General features: G+C 36.3%; 1 protein-coding gene across 1 annotated transcript in view; it reads left to right on the plus strand.

Annotated features, from left to right (window-relative positions):
• The window catches only part of LOC306861931 (uncharacterized protein), a 1169885-nt gene that overhangs the window by 526607 nt on the left and 635184 nt on the right, over positions 1 to 8094 (plus strand). The window lies entirely within an intron of this gene.

Below are 8094 nucleotides of genomic sequence, written 5' to 3' on the forward strand. Positions count from 1 at the left end.
CCCTGATCCTCCTCACAAGTGATGGAAAGCCAAATGTCAGCCGATAAGACGCAAACATGAACGGCTGAGAAAAGTAGACACAAATCACCAATATAAGCCACTTACCAGAGGATATATATTTTTTTTTACATTTTCATCCAACAATTGTAAGATACAGTTTGCACACATTAAACTTTTCATTTTTTAACAGTAACTTTGCTTATTGACCCCAACATAATGAACCATAGTGGGATTCAATTGTAGAATGTCAAACTTTTTCAATAGTGTTGAAGATGAAGACTTGTGTTTCTTTTTGTGTTTAGTCGATCCTGGTGATAGAATTGTGTGAAAACCACTGAACTCAGAATCACATTCACTGAAGTGTGACAGAAGTATATAATATACTGTATTTTTAAAAATAATAATTTTAGCTTCTGGCATATGAAGATTTTTGTTCTGCAAACAGACCCTAAAGGTTGAAATGAGGATTGTTCTTTAGTAAAGAAAAGACAAATTGCACAGTTTTTAACATGAATGAATTATAGTCATTTATTGAAGAGCACTGAGCACAACACTACCATCTGATGATAGTGACCAAAAAAAAGAAAATCAACACAAATGAACCGTGTGAGCATGACGCAGACACTGATGCCTCGAGCCGTGGTCAGATGTAATGCGGTAAAAGATCAGCGCAAAAACACACAGATGTGCTGGAAGAAAACTGGCTTTGACTTTCAAAAGTCAGAAAAACTCAGAAACAGTCGACAATGACAATGAGTTTGTAGCATTGTTTCTTTTTTTCTTGCCTTTTAATTTTTTTTTATTAAAACACATTAATATTGCACAGATGAGAGGCTCAAATACTATTTGGTCAATAACACCTGATCATGAGAGAGTTACACTGGAAGAGTTCGGACGATCCTTCGACTGATCAGATCCTGACATGAGAATCAATCAAACATCAAAACAGATCCAAAAGCTTCTTCTCGGGTGTTTCATTTGTTCTTGATTTAGAAATAAACATCTATTTGACGTCAGATGTAAACTGGTGTTTGGAATTTGTGTAATGTTTGAATTTTGATGTTAATCTTAGGTTAAAATGTACACATATTAAGGGTTTTAAATTTTTAACAATAGCTTTTCTTCTTGAAGTTTGAAAAAAAAAATTTAAAATAAAAAATTCATGTGAAAAACTAAAAAAAAAAAGTAAACATTTGCACACATAAATGGTCTCAAATTTTAACATAACTTTTCTTCTTGAAGCTTGAAAATTGTAAAAAAAAAAAAAAAAAAAAGATGAAAATGAAAAAAAAATTTTTTTTAGATTTGCACATTAATGGTTTCAAATTTTAAACTTTTCTTCTCAAAGCCTGAAAATTGTAAAAAAAAAAAAAATAATAATAATTTAAATTTGCAGACAGTAATGTTTCACATTTTTTAACAATAACTTCTTGAAATTTGAAAAATTATTAATTTGTTGACTGAAAATATAAACAAATTAAGTAACATTTTTATTAACTTTTCTTGAACAAAAAATGGTTCTTCATTTGTTGAATGAATATGCACACATTAATGGTTTTGACTTAAAACTTACTAAATTAAAATGTAAAAACAAAAGTTAACATTTGCACATTAATGGTTTCAAATTTTGTTTTGTGAAAATTTTAAATTTAAGATTTTCATTCAACAAATTTGAAAAACGTAAAAATTTTCACATTTTAAAATAATTTTTTGAGAAGTCTAAAAATGTTTTTATTACATGAAAATGTAAAAAAAAAAGTATGTAACATTTATTCGAAAACCAATTATTTCTCTTCATATGTAATGAATTGAACTAAAAACTGTCAAATATGCTGTTAAACTGTAAAATTATGTTTGATTCTTCAGTGTCCATTATAGTGAATAAAAAATAGGCCTACAATCTTTGCACATTTCAATGCTTTAAATTACTAGCTGCGAAATATTAGACAATGCAAAAATTACATTTACATCATAAGACTGGTTTTATTGTGATTGATGAAACATGGTTTCGGAATAAAATCACTTGTTCTCTTTATTTATGGTCAAACATTTTGTGGAAGAACATGAGCTTTCAAATGTTTCAAAGACGTTGATCATGAATGCAAAACTAAAATTTGATCAATTTTCTCTCGTGATTTCCAACAACAAAAATCCATTTTTACATGAACATGATTCAACAAACCAACAAATGAACAAAACCATGAAACTGAAAAAGAAAACAATCCGTTTTCCAATCTATTTTCAATTCGAATAAAAAAGCAGATCTTTGGAATACAGTCCATAATATACCGCGGTCGTGTTTGACGAGCGGTTCAACGTTACATCGCGATCTTTGGAATTCCCTTCATATGAAAACACTCAGTTTAACAACTCCTGAAACGTCTGGGAGTCAGTTCTCAAAGTGTTTTTTACACAAGTAGTAGATTGTCTGGTACATTTTAACTGTATTTGAGGACATTCCATGTTTAGTTGTCGTATTTTTGGACAGGATTGGTGTTGTAGATGCATTTAGAGCATAACGATTCGGTAAAAAGTCAAATTTGGGAGTCAAATTTGGTGTTCAAACAAACACTGACTCATGTCCCTGTTCAATACAGATGATGGGTTTCTGTTTGTGAGAATGAAAGATTAACAGTCACTGTGCACTCGATCAGAACCATTTGTTCGGTCGGTTTTATGAGCCGATTCGCTTCCGCCAAGCTTCACGCAGTAACAATCGCAAACCGAGCTGATCAAGTGCACGATGTTTCTATACACATCCGAGCTGAACTCTTCAAGAATTCGATCAGGCCAACATGCAAAAAAAAAAAAAAAATTAGGCTCAGTTAAAACAAAATGAGACGGATCCAAACTCAAAAGCATCACACGCTAGCTAGAACCGTAAAGATACTCGTGCAGAAATCAAGACTAAGGCATTGAATGATGGCTGCAATGCTATGTTTTCACACGCAATGACGAATCGAAGGAGAAAATGGATGGTAAATGAAATCGAAGCTGTACAACCGACTGAAAACTGTAAACTCGAGGCTCATTCTAGCAACCATTCCCGATCCAAAAATAATATCCTTGTTAAAAAATATGAGCCACCCTTCACAAAAATAAAGTCATGGAAAAAACAAAAGAAGTTGCACCACAAACATTTGTGAAAGTTGTCACATTAACAAGAGAGAAAAAGACAAGCATTGTGTTTTTTTGGTAAGCAAACCTCAGCTATTACAAAAAAATCACAACTCAAGATGTATAAAGCTTTTTTTCTTTTCTTGGTTTGTCTTAAGTCACAGTTACTAAAAAATAAGAGTACGTGAATAATTTAATACATACGCTATAATAACAATACCCTAACACTATCTTCTATGAGGTATATCTGAGAAAAATTTGGTAAGAAAAGCACGGTCTGCGCCCTCGACATGCCTCAGGGGTTTCTTTCTTTTCTTATTTAAAGCTTTGCAACCATTCAAAAGAAGGAAAAAGTAAAGTCTAGAAAGCCTTTGGTATACAGTCTTTTGTTCTTTGCAGGATTGCATTGCAAAGCACCATGAAAACCGCGGTTTTTCCTGTCGCTGAGGTACAAACAGAAGAAGAAACAGAGAGGTCAAAACTTCGCTTTGGTTCAAGCAAGGCACTCATCCAACAATATTTCATACTTTGCAACAAAAGCGCTCTCTACGTCTTTGTCGGGGTGGAAAAAATATTACTTGGGACGGAAACCGAAGAGAATCTGTTTTGGTTTAATCGATGCAATGATCGGATTTCATCCACGTCATAAATACGGAATCACCGTTACGAATATTGACCTGATGACCTTCCGATCGATACGTGACACGCTCGCGCCCCTGTTAACAGATGCTGTTTTTTCACAAGTAAATGTGCTACTTTTGCAACAGGACGGAATGATGTACGACCTGCAGCAGAACGGATCAATACGATCCCATCTGCCGGTTGTGTTGCGTCTTTAGCCGTGTTTTCCTGAAAGTCGGCCCTACCGAGTCCCTTCGGTCTGCTATGAGATGATTCGATTTAGTCTTTGGTTTTACAGTTCGTCGTGCACAGAAACACCAACATTGTTTTTGACAGAATGGATTTTGGAGAAAGAAAATACTAAATACTGCGTTCCTTTCAAAGTCAAATGGGATATTTTTACTTGAGGTTTGCTAGATAGGTTTTATCATCTCGTGATGGAAGAGCTTTGACTAATTTATATATTTTATTTGCTTAAAAGTGAACGTTTATCATCATTATAACAAAAATGTGGAGTTGTGAATTTCAGCAAGTCCGAATTAGCATTTTATTGCACTTAAAAATGCTGTAAAAATGATTCTTGGAGTATGTTTTAAACACTAATTCTATCTTTCGGTTTCAAAATTGTGTTTAATTCAATGTGTTACTAGTTTCTTTGTAAATGCAATTTCTCAGTAAAAAAAATTTCTACCCCACATTTTTTTAACGCCAAATTTACACTGTAAAGGTGGCACAGAAGCGCTTCTGAGGTGGCATTTAGGCATCTTTACACGGACTGTTTAATGCTGCTTAGAAGTGGCATAACTGCATTTACACAGTAATCACAACTGTTTATTTGATATTAGGTCTAAGTCTGGCTTTAATGCAGCATTACTGAATTTCTGAGCAGGCATAAAGCAGCCTTAACTCAGCTGTGTAAAGATGCCATAATTGTAGGCAGTTGGAAATCTCTGCAAAATGCAATGCAGCATATGTCAAATGCATTTATGCCACCTCTGAGCAGCATCAAAGAGTCTGCGAAGACAACTATAAATGCCACTTCAAAAGCACTTCTGTGCCACCTTTGCAGTACAAATCTGGCATAAGTATTAAAGTTCAGTGCATGCATTGTTCAGCAGCTTTGATGTGCTGTCTTTACACAGTTGAGTTAAGGCTGCTCTAAGCCTGCCTAAAATTGAAAGATGCAATGCTGCATAAAAACAGACTAAATTATATCTGTATAGTTGCAATTGTGGTGTAAATGCATGTATGCCTCCTCTAAGCAGCAATAAACAGTCTGTGTAACGACACCTAAATGCCACTTCAGAGGCGCTTCTGTGCCACTTTTTCAGTGTAAATTTGCAGTATTAAAGCCCAGTGCATGCATCATACTGCAGCATTTGATATGCTGTCTTTACACAGCAAAGTTAAGGCTTCTCTAAGCCTGCTTATAATTTGCTACACAAAACCCAGGCTTATGCCTGTATACAGTTGTAATTTCTGTGTAAATGCATCTGTGTTAGTCACCTAAATGCCACTTCAGAGGCGCTTCTGTGCCACTTTGCGGCAGTCGTGTAGCTACGGGTGGGCCTGGGCCCACCTACTTTCATCTGTGGCCCACCCAATGAGAAGTTGGTAATTTTCCAAATGGATGTAATTTATTAAACGATAATAATAAACGTCTTATTTCACTGTAACTTTACATATTTATTAAGAAAATTAAAAGCTTGTGTTCATGGTCAATTACAGGTCGTTTCTTAGCTTTCCCTCTTCACACCTGTCAAAATGATGATTCCTCCTTTCTGTTAGTCCCACCCACAATTAATGTTATGGTTACGACGTAAGGATATGATAGTAAAATGCGCACGTTTGTGAAGTTAAATTTGAAAATAGCCTAGTGAACCAAACAGAAATCAGATCAATTCTTTAAAAAGTAAAAGTCTCTCCGGACCGTCTACAAATGAAATCCGACAGACCACCTGAGGGTGCTGGATTTATCGACTTCTGACCCAAGCATGTTGGAAGCATCATATTAGCATAGGTACAGTGTTTGATCCGCTAAACAGATGCATTCTTTGTGGAAAGAAACACATAAATGTGGTGTTAGATCCTGGTCGCCTCAACAAACAGCATAATTTGCAGCTGCGCACATTTCTGCGTTCCTCGATGTGCGTGGACTAACAGAGACGATTGATTATGAAATCATCTGCGAAGCCCCGTTCAGACTGAGGTAATGCTTTACAATAAACTTCCTTTAGTTAACGTTAGTTAATGCATTAACTAAGACTAGCATACATTTGTTACCGTGTTTATTCGTCTTTGTTAACCTAGCTCAGGCAAACGTTAACAGATAGGCCTACAACTTTTAATTTTAATAATGTCCTATTAGTAAATTTTGAAATTAACATCAATTACTAATGTTAATGCTTGCTTTAGAAGTACTGTGTAATGAACCTTGGTGCTGTATTTTCTGTTGGCAATTTGACATGCAGTTATGCTACAGGCTTGGCCCACCCAGTTTGATGGAGGCCCACCCACTTAAACATTTCTGGCTAAGCTAGTGGTTTGCGGTGTAAATGTGGCATTAGAGTTACTTTGACTAAAACAAACCATCAAAATATCTGAACATTTCCATTTATTGCATTTGATTGAAGAATATGGGTGAAGTTCATGTTTCTGTGCAGGATTGGTCTTTGTTAGTGGGTTGGTTTTTGCATCAAGGTCTTTAACATTCTGACCGGTACGAGGCGATCAGAAGCACACAGCACTAAAATCTACAGCTCCACGCGAGTCCCGTCCACTCCATTGCACTTATTTTTCCGAGGAGAGGAGGAACTCGTGTCTGAAAGAGGAAGAAGAGGAAAAAGAGAGAGTGGCGTTATCAAAATATCCAAAGCATGGCGTCAAGCGCAGACCGTACTCGAGAAAAAGAAGTCTTTGGTATCTTTGGTTTCATCAACACGATTAAAATTACAAATGGAAAATTCAGTGAGGTAGCCTCTGTGGTTCTCACTATAGAGATAGAAAGACTTTTATACACACACACACAAGTCAGTTTTGGAAGCAGCTTTTTCTAGTTTTTAAGGGATTCCTCTATGTCCTTCTACGAGTGAAGCAATGAACAAACGGCCTCTCAGCATCCGTGGGATTTATCTTTGGTGAGTTCTGCGTTGATCTCCGTTAACGTGTGGCCCCGGCTGAACCATCCGGCTGAAATTCGCTGCTCGTCCTTCGACAGAACGCTGTAATCGATCGCAAATGCCCCTTCAGACAGATTGTTTTCATTCGAAAGAAAAGGACAAACAAAACCTAAACGATTTCCATAAAATCTCGACATTCGTACACATAAATTACAACTAAAACCTGATCGCTAACACATTTCCAGAATTATCTTTCTAAGAAAAATTAAATACACCCTTTGTGTTGCTTTTTAAAGTAAAGCTAACTAATAAATTAAGAGGAGCACTGCATCTTTGATGCTCTAGTAGTCTTAAATAGTCAATTACATCTAATTAAATAACATTAAATAATTAAGAAACAAAACAATAACCTATGCATACTAGTCATAAATAAATACGTCTGATGGTGTCCAACATGCAAAAGAAGTAAATGTAAACTTTGGCAAGCTATTTAGGATAAAAGGGGATGCTTTTGGCAATTTAAATTAAGTTCAATCATAACAAATATAAATTACATAAATAAATCACATATTGCAAAACCTGGGTAAGACATTGTACAGAGGCATTAGCAAAATATAAGTACTAAGACAAGCAAAGGAAAGCTCTTTGGCCCATGTTCCTAAAGACCTGACTGTCGTGAAGAGTGGATGAAGCTCCAACCAAGTGGTGTTGGAGAATCTTTGGACTAGAAGCTTTTAAAGAGAGAAACCTAAAGGATAAAGCTATTCGACCTACAGTCTGCAGTTTCCTCTCTACAGATTAAGTGAGCGTTTTTGGCAGATTATTGGCTTTTTAGTTGGAATATAGTAAGTGATGGAACCGGCTGCAGCGGCTCTCTCAAACATGGGACTTGGGATTCAAGGCTTGGAAAAGAACGTGCATATGTTGGGAAATGATGGATGGATGACGTCTGCATCGGTGGAACTGATCCGTCGTTGGACTACGATGGGATGTGAGCGCAGAACTACAAGATAATGAATCGTTCAGCTTGGGAAAATGGGGAAAAAGTGAGGTTGCATGTGCTTAAAGGTGTTTATCTTTGGTATGCCCATCAGGCTGAGTTACACCTTTAGTTTTAGCTGCAAAACGGATGAAATAAGCCAAACGCTGAACCCTAGACGTCCCATGTTTGGAGAGAAGCGCCGCTGCGACCCCCTCCACGCCGCGCCGGTGCGCCTGAACAGGCGGGATGGGAAAC

Source organism: Barbus barbus, assembly GCF_936440315.1.
Source record: "Barbus barbus genome assembly, chromosome: 43".
NCBI lineage: Eukaryota > Metazoa > Chordata > Actinopteri > Cypriniformes > Cyprinidae > Barbus > Barbus barbus.